This window comes from Phocoena phocoena, chromosome 7 (assembly GCF_963924675.1).
Source record: "Phocoena phocoena chromosome 7, mPhoPho1.1, whole genome shotgun sequence".
Lineage (NCBI taxonomy): Eukaryota > Metazoa > Chordata > Mammalia > Artiodactyla > Phocoenidae > Phocoena > Phocoena phocoena.
In genome coordinates, this window is record NC_089225.1 from 101,064,789 (window position 1) to 101,089,142 (window position 24,354).

Consider the following 24,354-nt stretch of genomic DNA (forward strand, 5'->3'; position numbering starts at 1 on the left):
ACATTCTACATTTAATGAATACTCAGCTAGATATGATTTACTAGCCTCAGTGTAACTGAATATCTTTAATATATTCAAGACATAACAGTGTAGATTAGATTGTTTTCCTTTATATGTATTTTGTTAGGGGGATGCGGAGCGAGAGGAAGGAGACTTCCACTTGCTGGTCCCAACTCTGTGCCAGACACAATTCTAATCATTCCATCCTTGCTACCACCCTTCATCCAATCACACCAATATTTACTGAGAGCCTACTGTGTGCCAGGCACTTGTCTAAGTGCTGAGCATAGAAATGTAAGTAAGATGGCCAAGACCCCTGCCCTCCTGGAGTTTATATTCTAGAGGGGAGACAGAAAATAAACCAGGAGGCAATAAAGCCATTTCAGAGGCGGATCAGGCCACAGCAATAAGACACGGTGACGTGTGTGAATGGAGTGGGGGAGCATGGGACAGGACAGGCAGGGAGGCCACCTCTGCAGAGGGACACGCGTGCTGAGAGCTGAGTGACGAGAAAGGGGGGAAGGATGTGCCAGGCAGAAGGACGGCAGGGCGAAGCCCCTGAGGTGGGAACAAAGGTGGATTGTTGGAGCGATGTAAGGGACATGAAGGGGAGAGGTTGGGGAGGAGGCAAAGAAGAAAAAGGGGCCAGATCCTGAAGGGCCTGTCACACCAGGTATGGCTCTTGCATTTCATTCTAGGGGTCACGAGAAACCACTGGAGGGAGCTCCCTGCCGGCGCAGTGGTTAATACTCCACGCTCCCAATGCAGGGGGCCAGGGTTCGATCCCTGGTCAGGCAACTAGATCCCAGATGCATGCCCCAACTAAGAGTTCACATGCCACAACTCAGGAGGCTGCGTGCCGCAACCAAGGAACTGGTGAGCCGCAACTAAGGAGCCCGCGAATTAAAACTAAGGAGTCCACGTGCCGCAACCGAGGAGCTGGTGAGCTGCAACTAAGACCCAGTGCGATCAAATAAATTAAGAAAAAAAAAAAAGAAAGAAGGCACTGGAGAGTTTGAAATAAGGGAGTGAATCCCTTGGGTTGCTGTGATTATCTTATAACTACACACTTTCTTTTTCTTACCAGATATATAACTTTCTTAATTAATGAATTGTTAATGAAAATAAATTTAAGTGACACCCTTAAATCTACAAGACGGCAGAACAATTGGCAAATTCATCAGTTGTGAAGATGGCATTGTTTACACTGATATTCTCAATTACAGTGATTTTTTTGAAACATGCTTTCTTCCTTGATTATCACTTACTGAGCTTTCTTTAGCTGTGACAAGCAAGAGGTAGGAAATTTACATGTGTTTATGGAAAAGCAAATACTTTCATTAAATAAGAACTTAGAAGCAGCAGCTGGTAAAACAAAAGCAGAATTTGAGATGTGGCTAATTTGGTTCCTCCCTTATAGACCCAAGCTTCTGATCAGCACAAGTTTCCCCAGGAAACAATTTGTCCTCCTGTTATGTGCATTTAAATGGGGGAAGTTGGGGGTGTCTGCAGAGAACAAGAAAGAGGGGAGCCTTTTAGAGAGGAGACCTGGAGCGAGGGGAAATAACGTCCATGTGCTCCAGGGAAAGAAAGGGCACCAGGACAGCATCGGGCAAAACGGGCACGTGTGTTCCCTTGTCTTCCTCTACGTACTTGTCCTTCTTCCCACCCAAGTAGATGTTCAGTAAATATGTGTGGGATCAAACCTGATGGCTGATACACTTTCTATTTTTGTTCATTCTTTTTCATTGCATCAAAATAATGTTTACTGAGCGTGACTAATTTAGTCCTGAGCCTCAGTCACTCTTAGCTCCAAACACTTCTCAAGCAGAGTGAAATTCACTGGGGTGGGAAGAGGCCTGTCAGCAGAGGCAGAGTTCCCCGCCAGCGCCCTACCAAACACTCAGGGCCCCAAGGTGAACCATTAAGGCCATCGTTCAAGGTGATGGTGCAATTTTCTTATATGTTGGGAAAAAAGCACATTATAAAAAATTTAGAACATTCAGAACTTATCCAGCGCTTAATTGTAAAATGATTGTATAAACGCAGCCTGTCTAAATTCAAAACATGTAAGTGACCTACATACACTCCCACTTGGGGCTTTCCTATGGCCAAAGTGGCCTGTTTTGACTTTGGCACCTTGGACTGTCTCTAATACCATGATAATCCCCTGAGTTACTTTCAGCCTGTTGGATAATGGAGCGCTTCCAAATCCTGAATGGAAGTTCTACTCATTTGGTCTAAAAATTAGACATTGTGTCCGCTCCCCTGCTTCTTTCTTTCTGGAAATAAACTTCCTCTTTAACGTTTAATATACTACCAAGGCATCATAAGTATAAAACAATGTGTACCTTCTTTGTTACAAATGGCCAAATTTGGTGACTGGCACCAACTTCATCACTCTGAACTGTTGACTCTTGCATTACGATGGCTTCTGGCATCTGCCTTCAGTATGCCATTAGCTATTCTCCCCAAGCTTCCCAAAGAAATCCTCCTGGATCAGCAAATATATTTGGATAAATATTTGAATCTGCATACTCATAGTGGACATCATATTGGTTTTGCCTCTGATAGCTTAAAGTTGATTCACCCACATACTACAGACTTATGTAGAAGATTGTAAAATGGGTAGAAAACAACAGTAACAAGAGAAAGCTAAGTTCCAAGGTCTTGGAAATCAGCAAAGACGGTCTCCCAAATAAATACCCACCTTATTTAGCAGAATTTTTCTTGGTTGTGAATTTTTTGCTAAAAGAACAGTTTCATTATAAAGTGAGGGAAGGCTGCCAGGGGTGTTTTTCTTAGCTCCTTGGATTTAGGAAGTTTTTGTGAGATGTCTGTGTGTAGTTTCATAACAGTGCATTGGGACAGTGTCAGGGGCTGTGCAGAACTCGGAATCTGAGCAGTTTTTCTTTCTTTAAATTTTTTTGAATTTTATTTATTTATTTATACAGCAGGTTCTTATTAGTTGTCTATTTTATACATATTAGTGTATACATGTCAATCCCAATCTCCCAGTTCATCCCACCCCCCCACCCCACCCCCGTGGCTTTCCCCCCTTGGTGTCCATATGTTTGTTCTCTACATCTGTGTCTCAACTTCTGCCCTGCAAAACGGTTCGTCTGTACCATTTTTCTAGACTCCACATATGTGTTAATATACGATATTTCTTTTTCTCTTTCTGAATTATGTCACTCTGTATAACAGTCTCTAGGTCCATCCACGTCTCTGCAAATGACCTAATTTTGTTCTTTTTATGACTGAGTAATATTCCATTGTATATATGTACCACATCTTCTTTATCCATTCATCTGTCGATGGGCATTTAAGTTGCTTCTATGACCTGGCTATTGTAAATAGTGCTGCAACGAACATCAGGGTGCATGTGTCTTTTTGAATTATGGCTTTCTCTGGGTATATGCCCAGTAGTGGGATTGCTGGGTCATATGGTAATTCTATTTTTATCTTATTTATTTACTTTTTAAAATTATTTATTTATTTATTTTATTTTTGGCTCCATTGGGTCTTCGTTGCTGCATACGGGCTTTCTCTAGTTGTGGTGAGCGGGGGCTACTCCTCGTTGCGGCGCACGGGCTTCTCACTGCAGTGGCTTCTCTTGTTGCAGAGCAAGGGCTCTAGGCACACGGGCTTCAGTAGTTGTGGCACATGGGCTCAGTAGTTGTGGCTCGTGGGCTCTACAGCGCAGGCTCAGTAGTTGTGGTTATGTGTCCCCTGCATTGGCAGGCGGATTCTTAACCACTGCATCACCAGGGAAGTCTGGTAATTCTATTTTTAGCTTTTTAAGGAACCTCCATACTGTTCTCCATAGTGGCTGTATCAATTTACATTCCCACCAACAGTGCAAGAGGGTTCCCTTTTCTCCACACCCTCTCCAGGATTTATTGTTTGTAGATTTTCTGATGATGCCCATTCTAATCAGTGTGAGGTGATACCTTGTAGTTTTGATTTGCATTTCTCTAATAATTAGTGATGTTGAGCAGCTTTTCATGTGTATCTTGGCCATCTGTATGTCTTCTTTGGAGAAATATCTATTTAGGTCTTCTGCCCATTGTTTGATTGGGTTGTTTGTTTTTTTTAACACTGAGCTGCATGAGCTGTTTATATATTTTGGAGATTAATCCTTTGTCCTTGATTTGTTTGCAAATATTTTCTGAGGGTTGTCTTTTCATCTTGTTTATAGTTTCCTTTGTTTGTCATATATAACCTTTGTTATGTTAAGGTAGGTTCCCTCTATGCCCACTTTCTGGAGAGTTTTTATCATAAATAGGTGTTGAATTTTGTCCAAAGCTTTTTCTGCATCTATTGAGATGATTATATGGTTTTTATTCTTCAGTTTGTTCGTACGGTGTATCACATTGATTGATTTGAATATATTGAAGAATCCTTGCATCCCTGGGATAAATCCCACTTGATCATAGTGTATGATCCTTTTAATGTGTTGCTTGATTCTGTTTGCTAGTATTTTGTTGAGGAATTTTGCACCTATATTCATCAGTGATAATGGTCTATAATTTTCTTTTTTGGCAGTGTCTTTTTCTGGTTTTGGTATCAGGGTGATGGTGGACTCACAGAATGAGTTTGGAAGTGTTCCTTCCTCTGCAATTTTTTGGAAGAGTTTGAGAAGGATGGGTGTTAGCTTTTCTCTAAATGTTTGACAGTATTCACCTGTGAAGCCATCTGGTCCTGGACTTTTGTTTGTGGGAAGATTTTTAATCACAGTTTCAATTTCATTACTTGTGGTTGGTCTGTTCATGTTTTCTGTTTCTTCCTGGTTCAGTCTTGGAAGGTTATACCTTTCTAAGAATTTGTCCATTTCTTTCAGGTTGTCCATTTTATTGGCATAGAGTTGCTTGCTGTAGTCTCTTAGGATGCTTTGTATTTCTGCAGTGTCCATTGTAACTTCTCCCTTTTCATTTCTCATTTTATTGATTTGAGTCCTCTCCCTCTTTTTTGTGATGAGTCTGGTTTTAAAGGTTTATCAATTTTGTTTACCTTCTCAAAGAACCAGCTTTTAGTTATATTGATCTTTTATTGTTTTCTTTGTTTCTATTTCATTTATTTCTGCTCTGATATTTATGATTTATTTCCTTCTACTAACTTTGGGTTTTGTTTGTTCTTCTTTCTCTAGTTCCTTTAGGTGTAAGGTTAGATTGTTTATTTGAGATTTTTCTTGTTTCTTGAGGTAGGATTGTATTGCTATAAACTTGCCTCTTAGAACTGCTTTTGCTGCATTCCATAGGTTTTGGATTGTCATGTTTTTGTTGTCATTCATCTCCAGGTATTTTTTGATTTCCTGTTTGATTTCTTCAGTGAACTTTTGGTTATTTAGTAATGTATTGTTTAGTCTCCATGTATTTGTGTTTTTTACATTTTTTTCCTGTAACATTTCTAATCTCACAGTGTTGTGGTCTGAAGAGATGCTTGATATGATTTTAATTTTCTTAAATTTACCAAGGCTTGATTTGTGACCCAAGATGTGGTCTATCCTGGAGAATGTTCCGTGTGCACTTGAGAAGAAAGTGTAATCTGCTGTTTTCAGATGGAATGTCCTATAAATATCAATTGAATCTATCTGGTCTATTGTGTCATTTAAAGCTTGTGTTTCCTTATTAATTTTCTGTCTGAATGATCTGTCCATTGGTGTAAGTGAGGTGTTACAGTCCCCCATTATTACTATCTTACTGTTGATTTCCTCTTTTATAGCTGTTAGCATTTGCCTTATGTATTGAGGTGTTCCTATGTTGGGTGCATATGTACATATACATTTATAATTGTTATATCTTCTTCTTGGATTGTTCCCTTGATCATTATGTAGTGTCCTTCCTTCTGTTGTAACATTCTTTATTTTAAAGTCTATTTTATTGATATGAGTATTGCTACTCCAGCTTTCTTTTGATTTCTGTTTGCATAGAATATCTTTTTCCATCCCCTCACTTTCAGTCTGTATTTGTCCCTTGGTCTGAAGTGGGTCTCTTGTAGACAGCATATATATGGGTCTTGCTTTTGTATCCATTCAGTGAGCCTGTGTCTTTTGGTTGGAGCATTTAATCCATTCACATTTAAGGTAATTATCGATATGTATGTTCCTATTACCATTTTCTTAATTGTTTTGGGCTTGTTTCTGTAGGTCCTTTTCTTCTCTTGTGTTTCCCACTTAGACAAGTTCCTTTATCATTTGTTGTAGAGCTGGTTTGGTGGTACTGAATTCTCTTAGATTCTGCTTGTCTATAAAGCTTTTGATTTCTACATCAAATCTGGATGACATCCTTGCTGGGTAGAGTAATCTCAGTTGTAGATTCTTCCCTTTCATCACTCTAAGTATATCATGCCACTCCCTTCTGGCTTGTAGAGTTTCTGCTGAGAAATCAGCTGTTAACCTTAGAGGAGTTCCCTTGTATGTTATATGTCATTTTTCCTTGACTGCTTTCAATAATTTTTCTTTGTCTTTAATTTTTGTCAATTTGATTACTACATGTCTCAGCATGTTTCTCCTTGGGTTTATCCTGCTTGGGACTCTGTGCTTCCTGGACTTTGGTGGCTACTTCCTTTCCGATATTAAGGAAGTTTTTGACCATAATCTCTCCAAATATTTTCTCGGGTCCTTTCTCTCTCTTCTTCTGGGACCCCTATAATGCAAATGGTGGTGCGTTTAATGTTGTCCCAGACATCTCTTAGGCTGTCTTCTTTTCTTTTCATTCTTTTTTCTTTATTCTGTTCCGTGGCAGTGAATTCCACCATTCTGTCTTCCAGGTCACTTATCTGTTCTTCTGCCTCAGTTACTCTGCTATTGATTCCTTCTCATGTATTTTTCATTTCAGTTATTGTACGGTTTGTCTCTGTTTCTTTGTTCTTTTATTCTTCTACGTGTTTGTTCTTTAATTCTTCTAGGTCTTTGTTAAACATTTCTTGCATCTTCTCGATGTTTGCCTCCATTCTTTTTCCGAGGTCCTGGATCATCTTCACTATCATTATTCTGAATTCTTCTTCTAGAAGGTTGCCTATCTCCACTTCATTTAGTTATTTTTCTGGGGTTTTATCTTGTTCCTTTATCTGGTACATAGTCCTCTGCCTTTTTATTTTGTCTATCTTTCTGTAAATGTTGTTTTCATTCCACAGCCTGCAGGACTGTATTTCTTCTTGTTTCTGCTGTCTGCCCTCTGGTGGATAAGGCTATCTTGTGCAAGCTTCCTGATGGGAGGGAATGGTGGTGGGTAGAGCTGGGTATTGCTCTGGTGGGCATAGCTCAGTAAAATTTTAATCTGCTTGTCTGCTGATGGGTGGGGCTGAGTTCCCTCCCTGTTGGTTGTTTGGCCTGAGGCAACCCAACACTGGAGGCTACAGGCTCTTTGGTGGGGCTAATGGTGGACTCCGGGAGGGCTGATGCCAAGGAGTACTTCCCAGAACTTCTGCTGCCCATGTCCTTGTTCCTGCAGTGAGCCACAGCTGCCCCCCACCTCTGCAGGAGACCCTCCAACACTGGTAGGTAGGTCTCGTTCAGTCTCCTATGGGGTCACTGCTCCTTCCCCTGGGTCCTGATGTGCACACTACTTTTTGTGTGCCCTCCAGGAGTGTCGTCTCTGTTTCCCCCAGTCCTATCAAAGTCCTGCAATCAAATCCCGCTAGCCTTCAAGTCTGATTCTCTGGGAATTCCTCCTGCCGTTGCCGGACCCCCAGGTGGGGCTCACAACCTTTACTCCAGTGCGTGAACTTCTGTGGTATAATTGTTCTGCAGTTTGTGAGTCACCCAGCCAGCAGTTATGGGATTTGATTTTATTGTGCTTGCGCCCCTCCTACCGTCTCATTGCAGCTTCTCCTTTGTCTTCGGATGTGGAGAATCTTTTTTGCTGAGTTCCAGTGTCTTCCCGTCAATGATTGTTCAGCAGTTAGTCGTGATTCTGGTGCTCTCGCAAGAGGGAGTGAGTGCACATCCTTAAACTCCACCATCTTGAACCAATTTCCAAATGAATCATCAGAGCTATTTTTGATTTATGTTCTGGGCATAACTTCTTCTTGGTCTCAGTTTCCTAGGCTAAATGCTCAGTGGTCTAAACTCACCTGGCTTGTGTACATGTCCAAGACTAAGCTTTCACTTCTCTCCAAAGTTCAGTAGCCAGGAAAGTGGGTATTAATCCATACATTATTATAGGCTGATAACATTCCTAATATTAACACATATTCATGTCCAAATAGATAGTCTTTTACATGAAATAACTGTTGGAGTTATCAGGCTTTGAAATGCTTATTCTATAGAATGAAGAGATTCTCATTATGGGAAGAACATAATAACATCCTGTTTTATTTTTTAAGAGAAATTACACTTTAAACTTTCAAATAAGGGAAGGAATAAAGATGTTGCTCAAATGTATTATACAGCATTAATATGGACAATCATAATCTATATAATATTTCAATTTCTTGAATAATCTTTTCTTAACAGTGAAAAAGTCTCTACTTTAGGCCATCCTTGGAGGGAGATCATATACCTATAAATAAAACCATTACCACAGGCATATCCTTCCATATGTGGGCTTCTCTTTCCCCATGGACTTCTAGTTTCTCTTACTCCAAACCTTTCCTTTCCAGTGTGGGGAATGTTTTTGAAGTATTTGGGTGCTGCTTTGAGCTTTAAGTAAGATTTAGTGTTATAAACAATGGGTTGGTAGCTTTGAAATGCCAGACTCAGAGAGCATCCCTACCACCTACATAAATGTACCACCTGCCAATGGCAGGCATTAAAGAAACACACTCTCTCCAGGCCCCATGACTTCAACCCTCACTTCTAGACAGATGATACTCTGATCTGCTGCTCAGATCCTCAGCTGAGTTTCAGTGCCATGCTTTCCACTGTTTACTGCCATTTCTACCTGATTGTACAGAACACAATCTTGTCTTGAAACATCCTTCATGCGTGGGCTATGGAGGGCCACTGCCTCTCCTCCCAAAGGGTTGGCTTCCTGTTGCTGGGCCTTGCTCTTGCCCATGTCCATGACATTGCTTCTCTCCCTGGCTCTCCACCTAGAACACCAGGGCTTCCCCCAACTCCTTCTGTGGCCTGTGGAAAGCTTTCCCTAATTTCTCCAGATGGGGTTAGCCACCCCCTTCTCTGAATTCCCATAGCATTTCCTATCTACACCTCTCATTTTGTTTTTCAAGTATGTTTTTTTTTTCCTCCCAACTAGACTGGAAGCTCACAGAAAGCAGGGCCAGGGCACTTTAGAATCCTGGTGCCCACAGGCTCTCATTTAGGGCCCTGCCATTGGGCAGATGCTAAATCAGAGGTCTAATCCAGCTGTGCAAGTGTTTGGTTTGGAAGACAAGGCATTGTAGAAATATTTTAAGCAACTAAAAGTTAGACAATGTCACATACAATCTAGATTTAGAGTTCTTCTCAGGAAAAAGGAAAATGAATGGGTGTTCTGGTAACACAGGCCCTCATTCCCACGGCAGACATCCTGCATAGCAACTGCCCCAGGAGCTGGGCGCCTGCTTTCCTACATGCCTCCTCTGCTCCCCACCAGTTGCCATCACTCACATTACCGCCCCAGGCTGTGAAAAGCCCTTGTAGCCAGACTCCTGCACTGAACAAACGCTCATCGATTAAACAGTGGGAGCCTAGTATAGTTGGTCACAAGAGATGAAGCTTATTTTCAACCTTATAAATTCTTTTTTTTACAAAACAAAATGTCTGTTACATAGAACCCATGAGCAAATGATATCTGTCAGCTCAAATGATAAATAATATGATATCTGTCGAGTCTATTTAGAATAACAAATAAGATGTATGAAAACAGTTTTTGGGGAAAAAAAAAACGGAAAGACTCTTCTGGCACCAACTCTTAGCCAGATAATTCCCACCAGTTTTAGGAGGACCCAGCGGTGCCTAACAGAAAATACTCCATCCCTTCTTCTTCTCTAAAAAATGTTTAGGGCTTCCCTGGTGGCGCAGTGGTTGAGAGTCCGCCTGCCGATGCAGGGGACACGGGTTCATGCCCCGGTCCAGGAAGATCCCACATGCCGCGGAGTGGCTGGGCCCGTGAGCCATGGCCGCTGAGCCTGCGTGTCTGGAGCCTGTGCTCCGCAACGGGAGAGGCCACAACAGTGAGAGGCCCGCGTAACGCAAAAAAAAAAAAAAAAAAAGTGTAAAGTGATATATTTTGTAAAATGTACATATTAAAATTTTTTTATGTCATAAAAGATTTCAAATATATGCAAGAAAAACCCTCAATACCCAACATCCAGAAAAAATAATTATCAACTTGTGGCTTATTTTATTTCTTTCAGAATCAAAGATTATTTTGAAGCAAATTCTAGATAGCACATAATTCAAAATATTTTCAGTATATACTCTAAACCTAAGGAACACACACACATAATATCATTATCCCATTCAAAAATTAATAACTCTTTATTATGTTAAATATCTAGTCAGTGTCCAAATTTTCCTGATTGCCTTCTATTTTACAGTTTATTTGAATCAGGATCTAAATAAGCTCCAAACATTGTAACTGGTTGATATGTCTCTTGTCTTTTAAAAAATCTTCCCCTAGTTGCTTTATTTTTAACTGAAGAAACCAGCTTATTTGTCCTACAGAGTTTCCCAGTCTAGATTTTGCTAATTGCACTCATGTGATGCTGTTTAACAAGCTCATCTGTCTTCCTTACTTCCTGTAAACTGGTAGTTAGACCTAGAACAGCAGTCTGCAAACTCCTGGGCCAGATCTGGCCACACTTTTTGTTTTGTCTCTGGCTGCATTCAGGCTCCTACAGCGAGTTGAACAGACAGCTGCCCAGTTGGACTGCAAAGCCAGGAAACATTTACTACCTGGCCCTTCACAGGAAGTTTGCCAACTTCTGCTCTAGAGGCTGATCAGATTCAAATTTCTTTTTTGCAAGAGTATTTCACAGAGGTACTGCCCAGGGGTCTGGAATCGGGAAACACCAGCTGTCTGTCTCTTTTTTGTGATGTTGGCAGTTACTCATGATCATTGCCTAAGTGTATTGTTTTATTATGGCTTGCCAAATGGTGCTTTTGTAATCCTTTCTTTCTCCATTTACTGGTTGGAATATTTCTATAAAAAGAAATTTCCCATAACCAATGATTTGGTTGTCTTGAGGTTCAGTTTGTATAGCAAAGGCAAGATCCATTCCCTGTATCATTCTCCAAATAATGACTTGGTTACCCAGAATTCTTAGTGTTGACCAGAGGGGGTTTCTTTGTTTGTTTGCTTAGTATAATTACAAACTCATGTTTTTCAACATATTTTAAGGGTTTTGATCTACTAAAATGTTACTACTTTTATTGATGCTCAGAACGAGCCTCTTCAGGTTGGCTCTTGAACCTTTTATGTGACTCTGTAGTCTCAATAGCTTCCTTGTTTCTGGTTTGGCAAGATGTTCCAGGCTCATTTTGCATACCCAGTTGGAACCAGACACTTCTCTAGGGAACTCTGGTTCCTTTCAGTGGGAGACAGTATTTAGAGACCACAATCTGAGTATCATGACCAAATAAACCCTAAGTTAACCGTGGGGATGCTGGGCAACAGACATGTAGAAAAATCCAAAATCCACTTACATCCCTCTCTGGACTATAGCCGAATACTGAAATTCAAGTTATGGAAGAGAGACTGCTACCCTGTGAATTGGTTTGCCTCCCAGGGCTGTATGGCACAGGGGAGGCACACTAGATAAGGAAAATATGGGGGAGTGAGCTGGGCATTAAAAGTTGGGCTAGGATAATCACAATGAATCACCTTCATGTGAAGGTACTGAGTCTCCTGGATCAACCCCATCCTGAGTGAGGTCCTAACAATGCAAGCTCCTGGAATGAACAACTGGCCCACAGCATGACAAGGAGAGAACCCCAGTTTATCTTGGTGGGGGGCAAGGTGTGACAACCAGTTCCCTCCCATCAATGAAAGCTGACATGTTCTCAGGCCCTGGGAAACTGTTGATATCCTTCTGGTCTCTGTGTTCCTAGGATCCTGGTTCTTGGAAACTAAGATCCTTTATTAATCTACCTCTGGATTAACCAGTTCTTCTGGGGCGGGGGGGGCGGGCTACAGGAGGAGGCTACAGGAGGAGGAGAAAAAATAGCACATCAGATTATATTAGAATCATGGCCTCTCCCAACAGCTTTCTTGACAGAGCTTCCCAAAGAAGTAAATGTGAAGGAAAGGCTGCCAAACTGAGACTTCTAGGTGGCCTTAAGTAGGACTGTGCTGCCCAGCAGTCAGGCCAAATGTTTCTCACAAACACTCTGCCAACAGGCAAAGGCCTAACTGTTAAGGGTGTTTGGCAACAGGCATTCTGGAGACCTTCAGGAGTTGACCTATGGAAGTGAAGGTTGTATCTGCAAAGTGACTGCAGTTGCTAATGAACAAATAGCTGTGATTAAGCCTCAGGTCTGGTCCTATAATGGAGAGAGAAGGACTCTAGTCCCTCTAGCCCCTGCAAACATTACTGAACTACATCCACCAGAACCCGTCCTCATTTCCAAATATCTACCACATTCTCTTAAGCCAGAAAATAAGATGAACAAGCAAAGCTAAAGGGCCTCTTGATACCCTTGGGAAGTGTACAGAGTATTATCTGAATGACTTAGCATTCCTAAGACTTAAGAGAACAAACAGGAAATGCCAACTGATCAAAGTGACAGTAGCTTGGTGGTTCTAAAATGTCTTCTTTCAGGTTACTGGAGAGAGACTTAGAGACCTCTTTGGACTTTTTTCTTACATTTTTATCAGACTTCAAAGTATGTGCTTGATCTATGACACTAATTAATTTTGCCAGAAAGGAACCTAAAAATACCCAGGAAAGAGATGTTCAGCTACTGAAATATATAGCAACAATGTCTAAAAGGTTCCTTCAACAAAGAGATATAAGTACACTCTAACTGACATCCAAGTGTCTTTCATCCACATACCATTCATTCTGAAATCTTTTTTTTTTTTTTTTTTTTTTTGCGGTACGTGGGCCTCTCACTGTTGTGGCCTCTCCCGTTGCGGAGCACAGGCTCCGGACGCGCAGGCTCAGCAGCCATGGCTCATGGGCCCAGCCGCTCCGCGGCATGTGGGATCTTCCCGGACTGGGGCACAAACCCGTGTCCCCTGCATCGACAGGCGGACTCTCAACCACTGCGCCACCAGGGAAGCCCTGAAATCTCTTTTGAGGTGAAAGGGGAAGATTAGGAGGAAGAAGGCAACTGGGGCTTTGTTAGTTGTCCATCTTTTTTTTTTATGGTCTTTTTTAAATTGAGAGTTGTCCATCTTTTAAAATATAAGATTATGGGTCATTTATTCTATTTTCCTCTAAGTGTCAGGGGAAATTCATGTAAGGTTCAAATCCCAATTTTCCCATCTACTAACCAAGGCAAGTCATGCCCTTTATCAACCTCAGCTTTCTCCTTTACTGTATTAGAAATCAAATTTCAGGGGTGGTCATGGGAATTCCATATTCACAACAGAAAGGCAGACAGGAACTAGCACAGTATCTGGCTCAGAGTAGGGGCTCAGTAAACGTCACTCTTGTCTTCCTCAATGCTCAGGACCCGAAATAGTCTTTGATTTTTACTTCAACAGCTATTTAGAAAGCCTCAAGGATCGAGCTAAGAAAACAGGTCAAACAATACTTCCACCTTGATATAGCTCTGTCTGTGTCTTTATAATTTCTTTAGACTATTTAAAACACAGAAGAAGACAATGCTGGTGTGTTCCCTTACCCCTATAAGAGAAAGAAGGGGTTCTATTATGGCGGGGGTGGAGGGAGGTAGGTATGTTCCAGAAAACCTTTAATGGTTCTGAGATGTGCTTTTTAGTCTGTTGACTTGGTCATTAAATCTGCTTTATATGTACGGTGCCAAGTCGTATAGACTTTCTTACTGACAAATCTTTAAGACAAAACAGTTTGTATGGGTGATTTTCTAATCAATAGTCAAGACATGTCCTAAGACATCTTAGTGATACTGACTCGTAGTTCTCAATCTTTAAAACAAGGTAGCACCTTTTTGAGACCTAAAAAAATGTATTACAGATGCTTCATGACTAGTTATATTTTTAGTACTGGTGAAAATACATGATGAAATGCTACTGTGAATTCATAAACACTAATAAAATGCAAATGCTTTTTATCTATACATAACAGCATCTTGATACATTTCAAAACAATCGTATTTTGAGATATCATTTATTCAGTCTCTACTCAAAGCTAGACCAGGAACATGACTTTTCTGATCCCTGAGAATAACTCTGATGTTGTCTACAGGTCTTCAGTTCATAGGTGAGAAATCAATGCTCTCTAGACTGTTGCTAAAAAAGAAAATGAACAGTAAGTGTTGGAAGTGTAAATTGATAAAAATATTTCTGGAAGGCAATTTTTCATATGCATGTTCTGTAAAATGTATATACCTATTGGAAAAGTAATACTCCTTCTATCTCTCAATTCTAAGGTAATAATAAAAAGAAAGATTTGAGTCTGAAAATGTTCACTGTGGAGTTATTTCTAGCAGCAAAATCACTGCAATATTCTTTGCAATAGATAAATCGCAGTAACAATGATCACTGCAACCTAAATTTCCAATGAAGGGACACTGTGGGTGTCTTCTTATCAGCTTTGTGCACTTCTCCTCTAGCGTCTGTGTGCTTTGTTGCTAATCATTTGCACCTGCTATTTTCAGAGGCTTGCTATTGTGAGTTGGAGCCCACGATCTTAGTGGGTTCTAAGTGGATGGGAGTTTACATACAGCATTCTGCCATCCGGGAGGTCACCAGCCACTGACTACTGGTCAGGAGTACAAAAGCCCAGCTTCTGTGCCTCAAGGTGGCACAGACCACCTGAAGGTGCAATAGACTCTCTAGAGCTCCCCGTGGGATTGGGCTGATGTAGGGACTTCCCCTGATATTGCCCCTTGATAGGCTGCTTCCCTTTCTAATTCCCACTTCTTCCATTCCCTTACTGTTTCACTGGGAGCACTTCCTCCATGAATCAATTACACTTTATCCTTGACTCAGGGACTACATCTGGAAGGGCACAACTTACGACACCCAACAGTAAAGGACAGTTCATGACATCCATCCATCATGACATCCATCCATCCACAGTATCATTCAGAAGCTAGGAAATTATCCTTGAAGAAAACTTAAAGATATGGTAATATATTCCAGATAGCTCAGCTGAGATGTGTACTGAGAGGGAGCAGAGAAGGTTATAGAACACAGTTAAATCACCGTGGTTGAATCACAGGATCATAAAAACTTGAATAAAAATTGGTACTTATTGGAAAATGAGAGAGTTGAGAAATATGGTGGGATCCTTTTATCTACACTGAAATGAATGCTACACCCCATTACAACCCATGGACCATTTCGTGTTGAGCTTTTTCAGTAAGCGATGGCTTTATTTTGATGAACATGATTTGACCCATTTATGTGGCTAAATCTACATAGTAGATATTTAATGGCAGGGATTACAGTTAATTTTTTTATTCCCTGCATATAGCATAGTACCTACTATATAGTTGGAACTCCATAATGTTATTGAAATAAGCGGTAATTCTGCGGAAATGAACTGTTCCCATTACTATTTTAGGTAGCAGCAACAAATGCTATGGCTAACTCAAAAACAAATCCAATTTGTTTAAAACTCGTAAAATACATTCTTAAGTGCACAAGAATACTAGCCACCATTTACGGAATGCCTAGCATATGCCAGCCACTGTACCTGGAGCTTTATATATTCAATGTCTAGCTGAATCCTCAAGTTAAGAAGTAGGCATTAGTATTTTTATTTTACAGATAATGAAAACTGAGGCCCAATTAAATGACCTGCCCAGATCATACAAGGTGAAGAGACATCTGAAAACCAACACTTTTAGTCAATATATCACGCTGACTCTTGTGCGGGAGTTTAAAGGGTCAGTCAAGGAAAAAGTAAAGAAACACTGCCTTCTTTCTACCTCTCTGTCCTGTGCTTAAATCACCAAATACTTGGAGTAAACAAGTGACCACAGCTCTACAGGGCACAGGCATTGAACAGAAAGCTTGTTACTCTACTGCAGTGGTTCCAACTGGAAGGGGGGGCGGCACTGCCCCCCAAGAGACATTTGGCAACATCCGGAGGTGTTTTGGGTTGTCACACCTGGGATGGAGTGCCACCGGCTTCTCATGGGTTGAGGCCAGGGATGCTGCCAGACATCCTACAGTGCAGGAGACGGTCACCACCTCAACGAATTATCCAGCCCCAAACGTTAGTTGTGCTGAGGATAAGGAAGGCTCTTCTAGAGCACAAAAAAGCACACATTTCCACTCTTCCCCAGTGCGTCACAACTGACTTTCCTTAACTTAGAATCAAGCATTCAGTCTGAAGTCACAGACCGTTTCTTGTCAAAGCAACAACTGTGCTGACACCGTCACAGTGTTTTTTTTGCGGTACGCGGGCCTCTCACTGCTGTGGCCTCTCCTGTTGCGGAGCACAGGCTCCGGACGTGCAGGCTCAGCGGCCATGGCTCACGGGCCCAGCCGCTCCCCGGCATGTGGGATCTTCCCGGACGGGGGCACGAACCCGTGTCCCCTGCATCGGCAGGCGGACTCTCAACCACTGAGCCACCAGGGAAGTCCCCTCCCTGGAACTTTTGACCCACGAAAGGGGAAGGGATCCAGCCCATCCCTTTTGTGAATCCCAGAAGGGAAGGTTTGTGGTACCAATAGTTAAAGCTTTGGCCTGTCAGCCCATCTTATCAAATCAGGTTCTTCTATAGCCCGCGGACGTTCTGCGGCTGGAGTGGAGGATGCCTGCGTCATGCAGAGCCTCCTGCAAGAGATCGGCAGGGAAGGAGTTTACAGCAGGCCCAGCTGTTCCTCCATGGCGGGGGGAGGACCAGCCCCGGCCTCCCTCTACTGAGCCAGTGAGACCCCTCCCATAAAGCAGCAGTAGGGAGCCGAGGCTGGCATACCCAGCCATTACCCCCATCGGGCTCTCCTCCCCACCCACTGCCTGCTCCCCCATGCCCAGCAGCCCTTTTTTTCCCCCCCTAAAGCAAAGCCAACTCTATCATTCAGGGAACAAAACTGCCAGGTACAGAGAAAAACCGAAAATGCTCACACATCCCTAAGTTATTCTTAACGACTACTGTACTTACTCCCTGGGAACTTTCTGAACTAATTATATTCAGCTACATGCTTAGTTAAGCAAAACCGAGCCCAAATCTCTCTTTTCCTCCCTTTCCTCATGAAAAGGGAGCAGAGGCCAGAGAAGGAAGGAGATTCAGCAGACGAATGCGGAATTGCATCTCCAGCAGAGCCAAATTACCTGCCAAATGCCACCTGCAGGAGGTTCCCTTTCTGCCGGCAGGGATGTTCAGAGATCGTGGGAGGCCTCCCAGCCCTGTGAATGATGGAGGTGCTCTGGCAGTGTTAACAGAGGATGTGGGCTTTAATCAGGCAGGAACTCGAAGACTCCTGCATCTTTATTTCAGGTAGCACGGGAAGAGGGCAAGGAAACTGTACTCAACGATGAAAAAAGGAACTCCAGATTTTGAGGCTCAGATTCACAATGAAACCCACTTGATTCTTTTGAAAGAATCAGGTGGTCTTTCCAAGGTTACCAGGTAAAGAACTGTTGGATAACAGGTACTGTTCGCCCATTCATTTATTTCACAAATATTAATGAAGCACTAGTGTGTCAGGCACAGGGCTGGGGAGAGAACACGGACAAATGGGCTTGGTTCCTACTCTCCCAGAGCTGAGAGTCTAGGGCCGTGGTTCTCCACCTGGGCAGTTTGTCCCTCAGGGAACATCCGGCAACACCTGGAGACGTTTTCGGTTGTCACAACTGGGCATAGGGGGAGGGTGCTCCTGGCATATAGTGGACGGAGGCCAAGGCTGCCGCTCAACACCCTACGAGGCTCAGGACAGCCGTGCACAACAAGGACCTGTCACCTCCAAAATGTCAATAGGGTTGAGGTTGAGAAACCTTGGTCTGGAGGGAAACAGACTTTAATGAAATCATCACAAATACTGAACGGATATTTACATTCATTTTGACACATTTGCTTGCAAGTGGTATGACAGCAAGTGGAATTTACAACAAAGGGAGCCGAGACACACCTTGGGGGATGGGGGCAGGCAGGGGTTGATGAGGTGCTCTGAGGAAGGGCCTGGTAGGCCAGCTTTGGAGGAAGAACTTTACATGACAAAGCAGGAGGGGGCTGGGGGCAGGGGAGAGTGCTCCAGACAGATGATCTCATGTGCAAAAAGGCCTTGCGTTAGAAGGTACCACGTATGGCTCTGGAAACTGAGATTTTGAAAGTTTTGCTTTACACCATCATCATCTTACGGTCTTTGTAGGACCAGGTCTACCCTGGGGCCATAACCTTGAGCAACAACTCATCAGGACACACACCAGAGTCCAAACTAGACAGAGGCTGGAAGAACAACCCTTCACACTCCAGTGTCCATCCTGCCCCACTGCCTTCTTTCTCATGATCAGACACTGCACGTTAGACGAGGCAGAAATCAAAACCCTACTTTGTCTTAGACTTGATACTAAAAGTCTGACCCCCAAAAAGGAAAAACTGATAAATCAACCTCATCAAAATTAAAAATATTTGCTCTACAAAGGACTCTGCAAAGAGGATGAGAAGACAAGCTACAGATTAGAAAAAATATTTGCTACAGATTAGAAAAAATATTTGACACAAGGCTAATACACTATCTAGAATATACAAACAATTCTCGCAACATAAAGTAAAAAACACCAAACAAGGCAATCAGAAAATGGGCCAAAGACACAGACTGACATTTCATTGAAGAGAACATACAGAAGGCAAATATGACCATGAAAAGACGTCCAACGTCATTAGCCATTAGGGAGATGCAAATTAAAACCACAACTGGCTGTCAATACACACCTACTGGAATGGCTCAAATAAAAACTAGTGATAATACCAAATGCTGGAGAAGATGCAGAGAAACTGGATCACTCACACATTGCTGGTGGGAATGTAAAATGGTACAGCCACTCCAGGATAGTTTGGCAGTCTCTTCCATGCATTCAACCATATGATCCAGCAATCTTGGACATTTACTTCAGAGAAATGGAAACTCATCTTCACACGAAAACCTGCACCAATGTTGGTAGCAGCTTTATTTGTAATAGCCCCAAACTGGAAACAACCCAGACGTCCTTCAACAAGTGACTGGTTAAATAAACCGTAGCACATCCATACATGGAACACACTCAGCAAGAAGAAGGGATGAGCTATTGATATATGTATCAACTGGGATGGGTCTCAAGGGAATTATGCTGAGTGAAAAAGGTCAGTTCCCAAAGGTAGCATACTGGGGAATTCCCTGGCGTTCCAGTGGTTGGGACTTGGTGATTTCACTGCCGGGGCCCAGGTTCCATCCCTGGTCAGGGAACTAAGATCCCTGCAAGCCTTGTTGCACCGCCAAACAAAACAAAACACAACAACAAACCCTCCCCCCCAAAACCCAAAAGGTTACATACTGTATGATTCCATTTATAAAATATTTCTAAAATGACAAAATTATAGAGATGGAGAACATATTAGTGGCAACCAGGAATTAGGGGGCCTGAGAGGGAGATGGATGGATGTGACTACAGAAAGCTTGCATGAGGGGGTCCTGGTGATGAAACTGTTCTGCGTCTTGACTGTGGTGGTGACACAAATCTACAGTATGATAAAATTGCATAGAAATAAGTACACACACAGACACACACACACGAGTACATGTCAAACTGTTGACATCTGAACGAGGTGTATTATACAATGTCAATGTCCTAGTTGTGGTATTTATTGCTGTGTACTGGTTGTGCAAGATGATACCTTTGGGGGAACAAGGTGAAGGGTTATATGGGATCTCCCTCTACCGTTTTTTATTACTGCATATCAATCTACAACTACCTTCCCACTAGCCATCCATTTTACATTTGGTAGTGTATATGTCAATGCTACTCTTCCACTTCATCCCAGCTTCCCCTTTTCCCCCTGTGCCCTCAAGTCTGTTCTCTACGTCTGCATCTTTATTCCTGCCCTACCACTAGGTTCATCAGAACCATTTTTTTTTTTTTAGATTCCATATATATGTGTTAGCATACGGTATTTGTTTTCCTCTTTCTGACTTACTTCACTCTGTATGACAGACTCTAGGTCCATTCACCTCACTATAAATAACTCAATTTCATTTCTTTTCATGGCTGAGTAATATTCCATTGTATATATGTGCCACATCTTCTTTATCCATTCATCTGTTGTGGACACTTAGGTTGCTTCCACGTCCTGGCTATTGTGAATAGTGCTGCAATGAACATTGTGGTACATGTATCTTTTTGAATTATAGTTTTCTCAGGGTATATGCACAGGAGTGGGATTGCTGGGTCCTATGCATAGCACAAGGAGATCAACTCGATGCTTTGTGATGACCTAGAAGGATGGGATAGGGAGGATGGGAGGGAGGGGATATGGGGATATATGTATACATATAGCTGATTCACTTTGTTGTACAGCAGAAACTAACACAACACTGTAAAGCATTTATACTCCAATAAAGATGTGAAAAAAAAATCTACAACTACCTTCAAATAAAAAGTAAAAAATAAAACCCTTTATTTAAAACTTTTAGTCAGCAAACAAATACACCTTAAGACAGATCTTTTTATTATTTACTTTCTTTTCCCAATAACTGCAGGCACATTAAAAATGTCAATATTCTAAAAAAGATACCAAAAATATGTTTTTGCATAATTGTGCCTTTTAATAACTCTTTGAGAGAGCACCGATTCTTAGGCATCTTGGCCTCTGTAAGGCTCCTGAGACAAACTACTCAAGTTCAGACGAGGTCCCCTGCCAATTCACTGCATGGCTTTTGACAAGCGCTACACTTCACTGTACCCACTGTACAACAGGTAAAACAGTAGTCCCTGCCTCAGGGGCTGATGTGAGGAATAAAAATGGGTGATACATCTCAGGTTCTTTTTTTTTTTTTTTTTTTTGCGGTACGCGGGCCTCTCACTGTTGTGGCCTCTCCCGTTGCGGAGCACAGGCTCCGGATGCACAAGCTCATGGCTCACGGGCCCAGCTGCTCTGCGGCATGTGGGATCTTCCCGGACCAGGGCACGAACCCGTGTCCCCTGCATCAGCAGGCGGACTCTCTACCACTGCGCCACCAGGGAAGCCCCATCTCAGGTTCTTTGGACAGCTCTCGAACACCAAGGGCTCAACCAAGCTGGCTCTGCCATGACTGCCGTTATCACGGAGGGTCGAGGAGTCCTGGGGTCTCTCTCCTCAGCCTCTGAAGGTGGACTCGCCAGCCCATCCTAACAGTTTCCTCAGAGGCAAAATTTCCCCAAATTCCAATTTCTGAAAGTCAAAGGGAATTTTTAAGCTGCCTTTTCTATTTACTCGTGGTCTTTTTTCAACTGTGGCCCATGTCCTTCATGTTTCTGCTGCAGGTGGGCTTCAAGGGTCTACCACGTGACTTTATCAGAGTTTCACCTCTGGTCACAAGTCCTCAGGGAAGGTGACCTGAGTGGCCTTGTCCTCCCGAGGCAGCAGCTGGGCCCCATGTAGCCTCCTTGAATGGCCCTGGCGTTGGCGTCAGAAAAGGACCAATGGTTACTGAGGAACCCAGGAAACGGACATCAGGCTCTGATGATTTCCTGGTGCTTCTTCTGAGACTGCCAGACTCATGAATAAGGGAAAGTGTTTCCTACCAGCTGAAAATGGAATAGGGCAGGATTAGACTATCACAATTTTTAAAAAGTTTTAGTGTGGCAAAGCCAGACAAGCTGTATCTCAGAAGCCTGGATGGTGTGCAGAGTCTCATTACTGTTTAATTTGCTTAGATGGAGAGGATATCTCACAGAGAAAATGCCTGATGATTGCCCAAGGAAGCCATTTAAAAATAACTCTGAGCTACGTTGGAAAGCCAATTATGATGCGAACTGGAGAGAAGAGGTAATCCAGGGAAATATCTTAGATTTTAGCTAACAGAGCTGACTCTAAAGCCCAATGCTTCTTTTCAAAAGAAACATTGGGTAGAAAGATATGGAGAAGTACCCTTATCGGTTTTCATAGAAATTCTGTAATGGGAGGAAAGAGTATTCCTCCTCCCTACACTTGCTGTTCCTCCAGGATCTACATCCCCGTAAGTGCGGCTCCCCACCCACTCAAGAATCTAAGCAGAAAGTCTGGGAGTCATCCCCCAGCCTCTCCCCGACCCCACTGAACCATCAACAAGCTCTATCTCTCCACCCCTGAGACGGTTCCTGAATGGTCTACTCTCTCTGCCTTCTTTGTGCTAAGCAAGCCACCGACGTTCCTGGAAGAAGACATCAGTCCCCCACACTGAACCCACCGTCTGCACTGCCCAGTGACCTTGCTGATACCGAAGGCTGACCTTGACTTTTGGCACCAAGACCTGCATCAAACCTGCAGTGGCTTCCCTGAACTCTTACCCTCCCACAGCCTACGACCTGGCCAGCCTGCTTGGATTTGGCTTCCTTTGACAGACACTCTGCCCCTGGAAGTTTGTAGAAGCTGCCAGGCTCTTTCTCACCTCCAGCTTCCATAATCCTGCTCTTTCTGACTGGGGGTGGGGCGGGACATTTTCTGTTCTGTTCACCAAGCTTCCCCAGTGTCCAGCGCAGCACAAGGGATTCTCTATGTAACCAGGGCATCGATGAAGAAGCCAGCCCTTTGGCGAGCACCTGAATTCACCTCACGTACTAATGTCGATTGCAGAAGCCACCATCTTACAGGCAGGTTGGGATCGAAAAGTCTTTGGGGAAGATATTTCTTTTTTTCTAGAGCAAGCTTTCACAGCTTGGCACTATTGACATTTGGGACTGGATAGCTCTGTGTTGTAGCGGCTGCCCTGTGTATTGTGAGATGTTTAGTTGTATCTCTGGCCTCCCCATTAGATGCCAGTAGCACCACTCACCCAGTGTGACAACCAAATGTCTGCAGGCATTGACAAACGTTCCTGGGAAAGAGGGGGATAGCCCCTGGCTAAGAACTGTTGACCCAGAGAAAAATTAAAAATTGGTGGTTAGGATTTTAATTCTGCCCACAGAACGCCTAAGTAACCCATGCTTTGACTGAATCACAGGAGCAAGAATGCATTTTAATACAGCGTTACCTAACTACCATTTACAACATCCTTTCAGCGGGAACACGTATCCCAAATCCTTGGTAATGTTTATGAACCACCACGGAGGGGCTGGTTGGTCCATTCTGAGAGTCTCAAGCTAGCTTTCTGCCTTGGTGAGTTGGGTGACAGCTGATGTGAAACAGGGGGCAAAAGCATGGTAGGGAAGAAACAGGTAGTCGGCGAAGAATCAGGGGAAGGATGGGGCTCCTCACATATGATCGGACCTTCCATCTGTGTCTGGTACGTGAAAACAGGAGAGAGAGACAAGAGAACACCTTAGTGCTTTGGGTCCTTGCTGAGAACACCCTCTCACAGCATCCTTAGGCCAGGCGGTCTCTTTCTTTCCGTGGTATAGCACAGCCCGGGAATGAAATGGGAAGGATCAAATCTCAACACTGCTCTCACCCGCTGTCCACTGCCCGCCCCTTGGACTAACATAAGCCTATTGAGCTTGGAGGAATGCAAAATGACTTCCTACTTTTACCTGCCACACTGCAATAATATTTTCAATTATTGGTTAAACTGCAAATGTCCCGTGAGTCATTTAAATAAATCTCACATGTATGAAATAGTTGTGTTTTCAGGGCAATTCCCAGCTGTAAACATAGACCCACACCGAAGGTACTTTTTTCTGCAGCTAATTGAAAATACTGCACTATAATGCATGAGTTAAAGCACCCAGAAGGAATTTCAACGCGCATCCCCTGTTTTACAATGTACAAATCAAGCGTTGTCACCAAGTGTTCTGCACACTTAGGTCAACATTGCTTGGTGAGCCTCAACCATGCCTAAGTTTTCACACTAGGAACTGAGGTTTTTAATGCTCCAAGTGACTTTTAAAGCAATGGATTTAAAAGGAATACAAACACTCCTAGACTTGACCCATTCAAACTTCTGTGGCCCAGAGAATATCTCCCAAAAGGAGAGCGAGATGAGTTTGTAAACAAATAAAATCCCAAAGGAATATTTAAGACGACCACTCTCTACTTACATGTTTTTGTTGTTGTTGTTTTTGGTTTTTCTTTTCCCAGCAAGCAACCATCTAACCAGCAAAGTTCTGCAAAGCTTAGAAACCACCTGAAGTTATGGGAAGCACAATTCCAAACTTGGCTTTAGTTACTCAAATACCAAGGTTCTTCCTTTAGCCTGACTTGATTTTTCTCACCGA